The sequence below is a fragment of the Cryptomeria japonica genome, chromosome 8 (genome assembly GCF_030272615.1).
Source record: "Cryptomeria japonica chromosome 8, Sugi_1.0, whole genome shotgun sequence".
Classification (NCBI taxonomy): Eukaryota; Viridiplantae; Streptophyta; class Pinopsida; order Cupressales; family Cupressaceae; genus Cryptomeria; species Cryptomeria japonica.
In genome coordinates, this window is record NC_081412.1 from 444696010 (window position 1) to 444711672 (window position 15663).

Below are 15663 nucleotides of genomic sequence, written 5' to 3' on the forward strand. Positions count from 1 at the left end.
TTCGCAAGGAGAACTGTCGTGGATTGTGTCATAAGCTGAAGCATCCTATCATCGGACATCACCGACTTACAGGCATGTTCTTTCATTCTGTTGTAAGTTATCGCAGAGTTAATACTGTCATGGCATATTGCATATAGTCTTACATTGTAATGCTTTCTATTATATGATAAGGATTCTGAATATTATCAGAAAGCATCTGTTTACTGAAATAGTTTAAATTAAAATCAGTCCCTTATCCCTAATTAATATTGTGCACGTGAATCTGATTGAGGGTCATCATATTTGTGTATATTTTTCTCTGAAATATTGTCTACGAGCGGGAATCTCAGAATAATACAAGAGATTGATCATTTATATCCTGATAAGAAATATAAATCCAAGTGTTGGCATTCTGTCTGTGCGTTTCAATTATCAATAATGATCTGAGTCATGGATTCCCTTTTAACATTTAACTCTGGCTGTAAAAGGCCAGAAAGAAGAATTACCTATATCTATTAATTATCTATCTTTAGGCATGCATCTGATAAATGTTTAATGAGATATTTAAGAAAAGAATTTATAGTCAAGCGTTAGAAGTATGCCTGAGCTAGCTGAAGAAGTTTGTAACCAAAGAGACATCACCCGGGTGGGTAGTGATTCCGTGTGGGTCAAGGGACATAAAGCAATTAGCTTGTCCTGAATTGTCACCATCTCATGAAGGTCGTTTTGACCGTTATAAGTTAAGAGACATCATACAGTTGAAATTACCTAGAAGATTAACAAGGTTAAGGACCGGCTCTGAAGGAGCAGCATTCTTTTCCAATGATCAATAAAGGTTATTTGTCTTGATCAGTTATGAAATAGTGGGACTGTTAAATAAGTATCAATCAATGAATAATTATCTTGGTTGAATGGTCTTGAGAAGTCAAGAAGGTAGAGCATCCATGTTCAACTAAAAGGGGAAAACATTAACTTACATTCCTGTGATGGTCATTATGACCGTTGGTGTCAGTAGACATTAAGCAAATGGATTGTATAGTGGGTTACTATCCTATGATGATCATTCATGACCGCTATTGTCCGTAAACATTGATCAGTTGGCTGGTTGTTTAGTAAACCAACAGGTCAGTTGGGCTCGAGTGAATGTTACTATCCTAAGAAGATCGTTGTAGACCAATAATGTTAGCAGACATGAAGCAAATTGGTAATTAAATGGTTAAAGAGACAGTGGCTCAGTTGTACCCAAATGTTTTGTGTCCAGTGAGTCAGTTGAACTCCTATATGTAAAGTCGAGCAAGGGTGGTGAACGCTAACAGCGCGTTAAACGTGCTTGCAATGTTAAAACCTTGGCCAAGGTGGTGCTGCATTGTGCATGTGACTGTCAATTCACATGAACCAAATACACCTACTAGTCAAGTTGGTCATCATAGTTAGGAGGTACCTATAGTGTGTGACCGACTAGAAGCATGTAGGTTCTAAACACCAGGCTCAAATGGCAAGATGGACTCAATCTTAGTCTGCACCCTCGTGCAGGGTCGGGCCACTTCCAGTAGGAAGGGGCGCAGGAGACTGCCAAGTCTGTGGTTGGGTGGAAAAGCCCTTGATGATGCTCTTCCTCACCTAGACTATGTTGAAGCTTGTACCAAATTTTCATCAGAAAGCTTATTGAGTTGTATTCTCTAAACTCTTAACTATTTCAGTTGATTTAATTTAACTACTTTTCAATTGATTAGTTAGTTTTCAATTTCTAATGAAAGTTAGTTAGTTAATTGTTCTTTTTCAGCTGAAGATGAAGTTAGTTGTTAGATTATTCTTTTAATGTAATCATAGTTATTGTTTTTCCTTAATGAAGTTCAATGGTTGTTACAAAGCTCGAATCTGTCTTCCCTATTCATGCCACTTCATTAACCCACATATAAGCGTGTGTCCATAATCAATAATCAGAGAGGTTCGAGAGGAAGCCGCAATAGGGCACCAAGAACATCTCATCTAAAGCCCAAGAGTGTGACTTTGCACCCCTTGGCCCCAAGTGGTTGGCACTTTGGACATCCAACATGAGGTAGCCCACTTAGGAAGTTCCGTCTTGTTGTGACGTATTCACACATCGCCCCATTGCAAATGGGGACCCCCCCCCCTTTTTCCTGCTTTCTAGGATAGTGGTAGAGTCTTTTGCTATTAGCCTTTGCATTGAGGAGATGTAGTTTCTCAGGTCTCCAAGAGGAAATCAACTCAAGTCTCTCTCTTGATTAAGTGAAGTTAGTCAGTTGTCAAAGACTGGAAAATGAATGATTATATGATGATCATTCCATTTGATCATCATCATTGGCTTGTGAGATGTCAGATAAGGTGTCTTGGGTGAAATTTGACTAAGTATAGGAAAATTTCCTTTGCCAATGAAAAAGTCCGAAGTCACTTCCTTTGCTCTTCCAAGGCACTGAGAGTCACTTCCTTTGATCTCATAGAAGCCGCGATCAACATAGAAAACCTTTTGATCAAGGATGAGCATTTGATGTCTTGTAGCATTCCTTCTCTTGCATTTAAGTGAAAGAGGTTAATGAGTGGTCATCAATCCAATTAATCAAAGCCTATGGTGGCAAAAGATTGAGTGAAAGGTGTCAAATAAGTAAGCGAAGAGGTTTGAAAGGTGAATCACTTGTATGAAATTTCACTAAGTATAGAGAGATTTCCTTTGCCACCCAAGAGGTCTGATTGCACTTTATGGAGAAGTAAGTCGCATGGGCAGAATTTGGCTAAGTATAGGAAAATCTCCTTTGCCCTCTTAGAGGAGCGGCCTGACTTCCTTTGCCCTCTTAGAGGAGCAACCTGGCTTCATTTGCCCTCTTAGAGGAGCGACCTCATTTCCTTTGCTACTTGAGAGGAGCGACATGACTTCCTTTGCCTTCTAAGAGGTCTCAAATGTTTTTGCTCTTCATGAATTACAGTTCAGTGCCTTTGTTGAGTAGTGATTTTCATCTTCTAACCAGCGATCAGGCCTAGTAAACATTTTTTTATCATCCTAAGAGATTTGATGCATATGCAAGGCATTCTTTGAAGGAGAGTTGATGAACTTAGAAGTATGGAGAACAAAACCTTAAGCATTTTCTTGTGTTTCACCTTAAAGACTACCTTACCTTTGTTCATTGACATGGCATGAATTGGTGAAAAGAGACGAATTAATGAAGAAGTTGATGAGAGCAGGCTGGAGATAGCAAGTTTAATATACTTCCATTGCCCCCTTGGAGGAGCGGCCTCACTTCCATTGCCCCCTTAGATGAGCAGCCTGACTTCCTTTGCCCCCTTGGAGGAGCGGCATCTCTTCCTTTTCCCATGCATAACCCCGACCTGCCTTCCTTCGCTCATCAAAAGGTCCGATTGAATAAGTATTATTGGCACCAAGGGTTTGAATTTAAATGGAAAGTGTTAAACTGCAATCAAGTCGTCTGTGTATGAAAGTAATTCAGGGAGGCATATATATATAAGAAAGATTTCAACAATCAGCAAATTTATCTCAAAGCGATTCAAGGAGCTATTTGGTGCAGACCTGAGTTAGGTCATTAAAATAAGACCTAATACAAATTTATCAGACCTGATGTAAAGTTAAAACTCAGTCAAGGAGCATTTCCAGATTTGCATTTTCTGATTTTTCAATGTGATTTCCAGATTGGGAAGGGTTTTAGGATGAGTAATTTGCTGAAGTATAAGTATTATTCTCATTTATTGCTTAATGTTTTGATGTAAAATCTTTTGTCCTTCAGGTTTGATTCATTAAGAGAACTTCACAAGGGACACCTCAATGGCATGGGAACGATTCACCAATACAAGAATATGATCCACACTTCCAAGGATGTGGATGAAAGAAACAACAGCACGAAGGGAATCACAAAGAAGGAATTCCAATGGAGTAACAAAGCAGTTGTGACATCAAGGGTTCATTCCAAGGCAATATCAAGATTCAAGACTAAGAGGAAGTCAACATATACACCTTGCACCTTAATGGCTTTCAGCATCGAGACATTCAAGAGGATAGTTCTAAAAGAGTTAATCAAAGTCAGAGGATTGGCTTGAACGACATGATATAGTTTGGGAATATGCCCTCATCATCATCACTGCTGAAGCTTGAGATGTTGAGTATCAAGAGATATTATCCAAGACATCAATATTCATTCATGATGCCATATTATGTACAAGCAAATTGAGGTGGCATCCTTGTCATCACTCAACCAATCAAAGGGTTCTATGTCAGCATGTCTAGATGCAATGCACCTGACTTATCATACAGAGACACAAACTTCAAATTACCTACCCCCATTTTCTATTGGTTCACATTCAGTATTGAACCTAAATGTAAATTTCTCATTGGCCACAGGGAGTTGTTGTAACAAGCCCTATTTAGGGTTTTCCTCTTGTAATCTTGGCCATTGATTGTGAATCAATCCGAATCATTCATTGTAAAGAGCTATCTATAAAAGGCTCACTCTTCTCATTTGTAAAAGAATATAGGAGGCTAATAGCAGGTTAATAGTTAGTAGCTCAAGAATAGTTTAGTAGCAAATAGCAGTTAGAATAGAGTAGGAGAAGAAGAAATTGTTGCTAAGGATTGTAAATGGATATACTCTTTCATTGAAGATATGGTGAAATGTGTTATTTCAACAAGCTACATAATTTCTACTTCTCATTTGCTTTTATGTTGATTAGATGAATGAAAGGAATTATGAATGATTAATGATGAAAGGAATATATCCATACCACTAGCGACTTGCTGACTGTAAGTTTGCCTTGTGTGGTCAACCGGAATCCTTAAATGAGCTTAACTTCAATTGCTACTTGCCTCATTGATATGCATTGCCTTGATGGTGTCTTTTTTGTTGATAATGATTTGAACATCACATGCCTACCTTAGGAGATTGCACTAGCTTTGTAGAATTGTTCGTTGATGGCGAAGCGAAGCTTAGTTGAATCTCATCCAATCGTTCATTGTCTCTTGCATTCTTAGGAGTAGTGTAGTCTTCCTAAACCCATCTCTTTTGCTCTTTTTATTTCCGAGCAATGTAATGTCCCCCAAATGAACCCAAACGAATATAATATATGTCATTATATTAATTACTTTTTATATTAATATTCTCAATTGAGGATTAATATAAGTAATTAATATGGTTGTCTCTTAATAAATAAAAGTAGTTCCGGGAACTACTTCATCGATGAATAAAGGGGCATGGCGGAAGCTTTGGAAGGCATGCCTGGAAGAAGAAATAAAACAGTGCGTCTAGAACCAGATTCTAGTAATACACCTTTCATCAGTAATACTGGCCTATTGGTGGAGTCGAGACTGTGTGAGTAGAGTATTGGGATCGTGTTGGTGCATTTTGTCGTGCCTAGCATTGACGTGAGTTGCAAATATACTCGCGTATTTCTATTGCTCGAGTTTGGGAAGTGAGTGTCAGCTGCAAAGAATGGGACGACATAGCATTTATATCTCGTGGCGAGAAGAACCATTTTCGAGCGTTCGCATGGTGCCGCAGTTAACACGCAGAAGCATTACGGAAGACAATATCATTCCATGTAATATAATATACATATATCCAGCAGGGTTAGCCCGAAAATAGCCAAGAGTTTCAAATGAACCCTAAACTGCATTCGCAGTCTCCATAAAATCCCAGAAACCCGATATCGGGTGTGTGCATAAACGCCACTGCAAAAAACGCAATAATTTGTGGAGGATCGTGACTTGTCTAGCAAAACTGGATGGGGTCTCAAATGTCGTGATCTTCATTCCGAAACCGTTGATGTGGAAGGCCGCCATTAATATGCCTCACGGTGAGAACCGAAACTTCCTCAAAGACAATTAGCTGCATGTCGACACAGACAGCCACAGCTGAATTACAGGTGCCCATTCTGTGATGATAAGTACTGAGAATGTATCTTCAATAATTATTAGGAATATCGATAAACTTGAAATATGATTTGATGTTGCACTGGTTATATCATTTAATAAATTCATAGGATTAATGTTGCACTGGTTATATCATTAAATAAATGCATAGGCTTTTCCATGATCAAATGGTTAAGCAATAAAATATTCCTGTACAAACTGGTCATTTGCAATCAAGTCCCAGTAAGGGATTTTACAGTGGTATCAGAGCTTTGAATCCTGCCAGCCTGTAGGGTATTCTCAGAAAAACTTAATGCACAGTTGAGTATGCACCAAGGAAATTATAATTTCCGAAGTACTAGGGCACGTCAAAACAGATTTACAAACTCTCCTTTAGCACAGAGTAGTATGTCTATTCCGTTTGAAATTGAGGATAGCCACACAGAAAACTAAAGAAGAAATTATCTTTGAAACCAACATGGGAGACTGTTGATGTGTTTTTTATACACATGCGAACACAGAATAAAATACCTAAGTATCTTATCCTCTCTTGAACAAAGTTCCTGACTACTGAAGATCTCGCCGAAGGATCAATCAGAGTAACTCCAAGGTTCTGTTATGTAGGATCTCTACGTGTGGATAAGCTCTTCGCGGTATAATGTGATTTTGCTGGAATCACAAGGGGACTTACACTCGATGACCTGAACGTCTAATTTGCTGGAATCACAAGTTCTATTCACTAACTGGAAGACAAACAAATGGCAAAAGATGCAGGGTTCAAGAAGTCTACTCTACTATCTAGAATGCGAGAAGATGGATGAATGACTAGGTGGAGTCCTACTGGGCTGGGTCTCACCATCAGGTTGAACAATTCAACACCAACTCAGTGCGATCTTCTAAGGGATGCTTCCAATACGTTCAAATCGTACACCATCTAACAATGATCACCATTCAAGATAATGCATGAACAATAGACGTGTAACGACTTAAGGTTAAGCTCATTTTATGCCAGTTGACCACGTAGGGCGCACTTACCATCAGTAAGAGGCTAGTGGTATGGACTAGACAGATTCTACACAAGTGCATTCAACAATTTTCTTCACTCAACCTAATCATCTATCATCAAAAATGAAGATTCAACAAGAGACCATGCACATTGCAAAGAAACAACATATTCCACCATATCTTCAATGAAAAGAAGTCTTTACAATTAAGGCAACAATGTCTTGCCTTCTCTTCTTAATCTACTCTAATTGTTATTCTACTATTCTAGCCTCTATTACTAACTATTAACTATTAGCTATTAATGACTAACTATTAGCCTTTACAAATGAAGAGCCAGGGCTTATATAGTGCCCACAATACAATTCAATGGCTTAGATCAATTTGAGATCAATGGCCGAGATTTTACAATGAAAACCCTAATTAGGGTTTGTTACAACAAACTCAATTTTGGCCAATGAAATAATTGCATTATTTGGACACATGTCTTCTCTGAAATATTCGACCAATGGATAACCGGGGTAGGTACATCGAAGTTTGTGTTATCTTTGATGAGTCAGGTACATTGAATCTGGACACGCTGAGGTGGACCAACCCGACTGGAGGAGTGATGACTGGGATGCCACCTTGTCTTTCCTTCAAATGTTGGACTGGAAGAGGTCGTCCTTGATGAGGCTGGGCTGGAGAAGGTCGTCCTCGTTGATGTTGGGCTGGAGAAGGTCGTCCTTGTCCTGGCCTGGTCTTCTTTCATCTGCCAAAACAAACCAAAAGCTGATCAAGGACACATGATAAATTCATTTCAACATAGCATTTTCAACTTAAATCATCAACAAAAGATGTTAACAGGAAACTTGCCCGAGACTTTCTCCAGGAACAAACCCTATAAGAATTTCGCCTTGGACCCTTTGGAAGGGTCAAGAGCGAAATTCCAACTTTAGCTCAAAATTCACATTTTTGAAGGTTAAACATCTTTCCAAGGCATTCCAAATAGCTTTTCTCACCCTAGTCCAAACCTGACTTAGCACAAAATTTGGAGAAAAGGATGGTTTTAGTGTTTTTCGCTCTGGACCCTTTGGAAGGGTCAAGAGCGAATTTCTTGTTTGTAGCTCATTTTTTCATCATTTCAACTTCAATCCACCTCACAAGGCAAGGAAACACTTTTCTTCTCTCATCCAACCCAAGTTTATCTTGATTTTGCAAGGCAAAATCAGTGATTGAAGGATTTTCGCCCTAGACCCTTCGGAAGGGTCAGGAGCGAATTTCCTCTTCTGGCCTAAAATCATCACTTCTGGAGACAACCATCGACTTAAGGGTAATCACAAGGGCATCTTTTACCTTGGTCTAGGCATAGCTTAGCATAAATTTGAAAGGAATAGGTAGATTTTAGGATTTTCGCTCTGGACCCTTTGGAAGGGTCAGGAGCGAAAATCTTGTTTTAGGGCTATTTTGCCACCCTTTCAACTTCAAATCACCTCCAAGGCATAGAACATCTTGTCTCTCTCCTTTCCAGGGTATAAAAACCAAAATCTTGTCTTGAATTGCAAGGAAAAAAGGGGAATTTTAGAGATTCGCTCTAGACCCTTTGGAAGGGTCAGGAGCGAAATTTTCATTAAATTCTTGGTAATCAAAATCTACTCTAAGTCAATCCAAATACCTTCTCACACCCTTGTCCAAGCTTGGCCTTGCTCAAAATTTGGAAAAAAGATGTTTTCAAGGATTTTCGCTCTGGACCCTCTGGAAGGGTCAGGAGCGAAAATCACCTCTAGGCTCAATTCCTTCATCTTTCATGGTCTCTAGCAACCTAAAGTCACTCTTAAGGGCAACTTCCTCTTGACTTTGCCTTATCCCACACTTGACCTAGCAAAAATTTGATAGCCAAAAGAAGTTTTGACAAAATTTGCTCTGGACCCTTTGGAAGGGTCAGGAGCGAAATTTTCAATTTTGACCCAAAATCATCATTTTCTAAACTTGAAACTTCTTTGCAAGGTAGGATTTCATCCTCCATTACCCTAGGAATAAGAATCCATGTCCAAGAAAGGTCAAAAGGTAGGTTTATAAGGAATTTCGCCCTGGACCCTTTGGAAGGGTCAGGAGCGAAAATCATGATTTGGGCTTGATTCTTCCTGATTTCCAACTCAAAATCACCTCGAGAGGTAACTAAACATCATCCCTCACCCAAGGGATAAGGTCTTAAGCCAAAACAAGGTCAAAAGAATAGGCTTGCAAGGAATTTCGCTCTGGACCCTTTGGAAGGGTCAGGAGCGAAATTCACCTTCTTGGCTAGAATCCTTCATTTTTTCAAAGCTTTCAAACATTTCCAACATCCAAACATGTCTACTCTTCCCTTTCAAAATGCCTTGCAAAATCAAAATTTGGTCAAATAAGGCAAGAATGAGTCTTAGGTTGATTTTCGCTCTGGACCCTTTGGAAGGGTCAGGAGTGAAAATCTTGATTTAGGCTTTAATTGCTCATTTTTCAAACTTCAATCTTCTCCTAGAGGCAAATATAGATTGTTTTCCACTTGAAGAACCAGGTTTTAAGCTCATTCAAGGTAGCAAATGAGGATTATAGTGAATTTCGCTCTGGGCCCTTTGAAAGGGTCAGGAGCGAAATTCCTAATCTTGGCCAAAATCCTTCACATTTCTACGCTCCATCACCTCAAAAGGCAGAGACATGTTATTTCCTTCCCAAATTCGCCCATGGAACAAGGTTGGTATCCAAAACAAGGGAGCAAATGAGGCTTATGAAGAATTTCGCTCTGGACCCTTTGGAAGGGTCAGGAGTGAAATTCCTATTTTGGACAAGATCCTCACTTTTCAAAACACTTCTCAAGGCAAGAACACATCAAGACTCACACACAAAGCCTAATAAACCAACGCCCATCCAAAACAAGGAAGGAAAATGAGAGTTATAAGGATTTTCGCTCTAGACCCTTTAGAAGGGTCAGGAGCGAAATTCCTCTCCCAAGCCAGAATCCATCATCCCAGGGTCTAAAATCTCCTCTCCAAGGCAAAGTTGCATCAAACCTTCTCAATTATGCCTCAAAAGTCTACAAACTTGGTCAAGCTAAGGAGAAAAATAGAGGAAGTATGAATTTCGCTATGGACCCATTGGAAGGGTCAGGAGCGAAATTCACCTTACGCCATGATCCTGACTTCATTTTTTCGCATTTCTTCATTCAAACAAGTGCTTTTGCCTTCATTCAAGCCTAGGAATGCATTAGTTCTAGGTTTTGGTCAAAGTAGAATGTCTTATGGAGAATTTCGCTTTGGACCCTTTGGAAGGGTCAGGAGCGAAATTTGACATTTTGGACTCTCCGTCAGGATCATTTTATGGAATATAACATTTAAGTATAAGTGAATACTTTAAGTTATATTCCATATATACTTTCAGGATGTTTGAGAGTGGTTTCAGACCTCCAAGAGTTATATTGCAAAATCTAGTTTTTGGAGGATTCTTCAGTTTTCCAGACTTAGTCAAATTTCAGGATCGGGACATTCCAGACTTAGCCAAATTTCAAGATCAGGGCATTCCAGACTTAGCCAAATTTCAGGGCATTTGAAGATCAGGATGACATTCCAGACTTCATCACTCACCAACTTGACCTAGCTCGGACCTTCAAGAATGATACCCACTCACAAAGCAAGACACAATTAGCAACAAGAGCAAAACCAGGCCCTAAGGAAGACTCGCAAAGAAACCCTAACCTGGAGCACCTGCTGACTCCCCTGGCTCAAGCAAAGCCTACCATCCTATTGATCCCCTGATGACACTCAAAATGCAAAGGCTAACAGACAAACCCTAAACACCTAGAAAGCAAACCCCAGAAAGCAAAAAAAGTAGGGGTCCCCATTTGCAATGGGGCGATGTGTGAATACGTCACAACAGAGACCCAGATAACAATAGGGATTTATTGGCTGCACTAATCAGAAGTCAGCAAGATATGCAGAATAACGTTAACAAAATGACCAATTTGATGACCCAGTTTATGGCCAATAATATAAATCAGCATCAAAATAATGGAAGACAGAATAATCAACATCCAAATAATGGGGGAAACAATGGGGGTAGAGATGAACAGTCAGTTAATAATCAGCCAGAAAGAACATGAACAACTAGACCATTTATGCCTACATTTACTACTAGAAACCAGCCACCTGAAAATGAACCTACAATAAGAGAAATACAAGAAGAAATACATCAGGACTGGTTAGGTTCCGGTGAAGAATTCAAATCATCAATGACCTTAGAGAATATTCAGATGTCAGAATGAAACATAGGCCAAGAGGACAGCGAGGAAATAACAGTGAATTACAAAGAAAAATTGGGAAAATGTCCATTCCTTATTTTGATGGTTAAAGTAAGACAACTGCTCGGGCTTGGGTGCAAAAATTAGATACATATTTCCAATTAAACCCTATGTTGGAAGAAGAGGCAATTAAATATGCTGCGTTACATCTCGACGGTGTAGCACATGAATGGTGGCATCACGGACAAATAACCTTGGGTCATAACTTGATAGGCACTTATGTTGAGTTTACTGAGAAACTTATTGATAGGTTTGATTCTAAAGACCGTGAATTACACCTTAAGGATCTGACTCAACTTAAGCAAACCGGAACCTTACAGAATTAAGGGGATTCTTTGGTTTATGCAGTTATTACAGGAGGTTTGTCAAAGGTTTTTCACAGCTTGGGGCACCCTTGACAAATCTTACCAAAAAGGGGGCATTCAGATGGACTGAGGAAGCTCAATAGGTATTTGAGAAACTTAAAGAGGTAATGAGTTCTTGTCCAGTACTTGCCCTTCCAGATTTTAATCAGCCTTTTGTGTTGGAATGTGATGCTTCTGGTGATGGCATAGGGGCAGTTTTAATGCAAAACAAACATCCTATAGTTTATGAAAGCAAGAAACTTAATAAAATTGAGAAATTGTATTCCATCTATGATAAAGAAATGTTGGCAATCATGCATGCACTATCCAAATTTAGACAATATTTAGTTGGTAGCAGATTTGTAGTGAAAACTGACCATAACAGTCTGAGATATTTCTTGGGACAAAAAGATTTAAATGACAGGCAACAGAAATGGATCAGTAAAATCCAAGCTTATGATTTTGAGATTGAATATGTAAGGGGTAAAAATAATGTTGTTGCAGACGCTCTATCTAGAAGGCCTGAAATCAATGCAATTTCTGTAGTAACAGCTGATTAGAAATCTTTATTGCTAGTTGAATATTCAAAGGATTCTTTTGCATGTAATTTGCTAGATGGTAATATACAAGATGACAATTATAAAGTTGTTAATGATATTATCTATTACAAAGATAGGATTTATTTGATTCCAAGATCAAAGTTGAAAGAGAAAATTCTCCAATCAGTGCATGATGTTCCTTTAGCAGGGCATCCCGATTACTTCAAAACTTATCGGCAGATAAGGGAAAGATTCACCTGGAAAGGACTTAAGAATGATGTCCTTCGTTATGTTAAAGAATGCATCACTTGTCAACAAAATAAAGCGGAGCATACTTATCCTGCAAGTCTATTGCAGTCTTTGCCTATACTAGAACATAAATGGGAAAGTATATCTATGGATTTCATTACAGGCTTACCACGCTCTCAAGGTAAGGATTGCATTTTTGTTGTGGTTGATAGATTAACTAAATTTGCACACTTTTACCTATCATTACAGAATTCACAGCTATTCAGCTCGCAGAACTATTTTTTCGAGAGGTTTTCGTTTACATGGTTTACCAAAAAATATCATCAGTGACCGAGATAGCAGGTTTTTGAGTATATTTTGGGGAGGACTTTTCAAATTGACAGGTACTGAGTTAAATCACAGTACGAGTTATCATCCGCAACCGATGGACAGACTGAAATAGTAAACAAGTGGATTGAGGGTTATCTACGTAATTATGTGTCTGGTCATTAGAAAGCATGGATCCGTTGGCTATATTTGGGTGAATATTGCTATAATACTACATATCATATATCTATCGGTATGACTCCTTTCAAAGCGCTATATGGGTATGATGTGTCTTCCTTTATTGATCTAGTCTTTGATCAGAGTAATGTTCCCAAATCTCATGACATGCTTCAGGAAAGTCAAGATATATTGAAAGCACTTAAGGAAAATTTGCAGTGTGCCCGAAATCAATAGAAACTTTATGCAGACAAGAAGCGGATTGAACGTCATTTTGAAACTGGGGAATTGGTGTACCTCAGACTTCAACCCTATAGGCAGTCATCCCTCAAGCGGAGCGGGGCCGAAAAATTGAAGCCTCGATTTTATAGGCCATACCCGGTGATTCGGAAAGTTGGCGCAGTAGCATATGAGTTGAAATTACCTGAAGGAAGCAGAATACATAACGTATCTCATGTTTCATGTCTCAAAAAGGCTTTGGGTCAGCAGGTGACAGTATCAAAAAACCCACCACCACTGAATGAAGAAGGCAAATTAGAAATGATACCCGAAGTGATTCTGGACACTCGAGACCGGCATTTGCGGAATAGGACAATCAGAGAATATCTTATTAAGTGGCAGAGTTTACCATTGGATGATGCTACTTGGGAAAATGAGCAAGTTCTTCAACATCCTAGACTGCAGTTGCTTGTGGGCAAGCAACATTGAGCAGGGGAGACTGTAATGTCCCCCAAATGAACCCAAATGAATATAATATATATGTCATTATATTAATTACTTTTTTATATTAATATTCTCAATTGAGGATTAATAGAAGTAATTAATATGGTTATCTCTTAATAAATAAAAGTAGTTCCGGGAACTACTTCATCGATGAATAAAGGGACATGGCGGAAGCTTTGGAAGGCATGCCTGGAAGAAGAAATAAAACAGTGCGTCTGGAACCAAATTGGTAATACACCTTTCGTCAATAATACTAGCCTATTGGTGGAGTCGAGACTGTGTGAGTAGAGTATTGGGATCGTGTTGGTGCATTCTATCGTGCCTAGCATTGACGTGAGTTGCAAATATACTCGCGTATTTCTATTGCTCGAGTTTGGGAAGTGAGTGTCGGCTGCAGAGAACGGGACGACATAGCATTTATATCTCGTGGCGAGAAGAACCGTTTTCGGGCATTCGCATGGTGCCGCAGTTAACACGCAGAAGCGTTACGGAAGGCAATATCATTCCGTGTAATATAATATACATATATCCAGCAAGGTTAGCCCGAAAATAGCCGAGAGTTTCAAATGAACCCTAAACTGCATTCGCAGTCTCCATAAAATCCCAAAAACCCAATATCGGGTGTGTGCATAAACGCCACTGCAAAAACGCAATAATTTGTGGAGGATCGTGACTTGTCTAGCAAAACTGGATGGGGTCTCAAATGTCGTGATCTTCATTCCGAAACCGTTGATGTGGAAGGTCGCCATTAATATGCCTCACGGTGAGAACTGAAACTTCCTCAAAGACAATTAGCTGCATGTCGACACAGACAGCCACAGCTGAATTACAGGTGCCCATTCTGTGATGATAAGTACTGAGAATGTATCTTCAATAATTATTAGGAATATCAATAAACTTGAAATATGATTTGATGCTGCACTGGTTATATCATTTAATAAATTCATATGATTAATGTTGCACTGGTTATATCATTAAATAAATGCATAGGCTTTTCCATGATCAAATGGTTAAGCAATAAAATATTCCTATACAAACTAGTCATTTGCAATCAAGTCCCAGTAAGGGATTTTACAAGCAAGTAGTTAGAATCTAAGTTCCAGCAATTCAAGCATTCAAGTATTCGATGTAAGTCCCCTTGGATTACCAGCAATCACATCAACCAATTGAGCTATGCACACGTCATGACCTGACTATAGAAACCTTGGAGTCATCTTGGTTGATCACATCATTTAGCATCCAAGAAGATTTTGATCAAGAGAGGATAGAATACTTTTGGTATTTTATTCTGTGTTTGATTGTGCTAAAAAACACATCAACACGTCTCTACTCTCCCTCCTTGCAGTTCTTACTAACCTTGTCATGATGAACTGTAGCAATAGACTAGGAATCTAAATATTACACATTATTGCCTATATCTAATATATGAGAAGTCATGTATCAAATATATTATCATGTTCCATATATATTATTGCTTATATGTCTATGTGAGGAATTATGCATAAAAATATTATCATGTTGCATACCACAAAGATGATTAGGATATCAAATTGCTATATATGATTGCTGATGATTTTATCTAATTGTTTCCTTTTAGATGAGTGTAGATTACATATAATGTTTTTTGTTCTGATTGCCATCCTTGATTTTCTTCGATTGCTTGATTGATAAGATGTCCTATTTTCTTTCCTTTGTCAATTCTCAAAGACCTTTCTTTTATACCATCCAATGTGCCCTTTCACCTACGATTGCCTTGCTTCAAGTGCAAGATGCCCAAGAATTAAGATTTGTTAATTAATTATTAATTACTTTGCCAAAAAAGGCCATATATACTAAGAAGGGCGGTCAGCCTCTCTATTAACCTAAACATTGGCACCACCTTTAATTTATTTCAAAGTCTATTTCAAACTGGGGTGGGCCCATAGGAAATGCTAATCTATTGAATATGCCATTATTAAAGGGAGGTTAGCCTGTGATTATATTTTATTTTTATTTTATTATCCTTATTATTGGTCGGCCCTACTTACCTAAGTTTATGGCTGTGATTTGTATTAACCTTAGGCAGGGCATGACAATCCACCTTCCCAAGATTGCTTGTCCTCAAGCAATGTCAATTTTATCCAACTCTTTCAATGTGAGGGTCCCTAAACTAACCCTTGGAGATCT

The 15663-nt window shown here is 38.7% G+C and overlaps 1 protein-coding gene across 1 annotated transcript in view; it reads right to left on the reverse strand.

Moving 5' to 3' along the window:
- Nucleotides 1-15663, reverse strand: part of LOC131052397 (nuclear pore complex protein NUP88) — an 86577-nt gene that overhangs the window by 17786 nt on the left and 53128 nt on the right. The window lies entirely within an intron of this gene.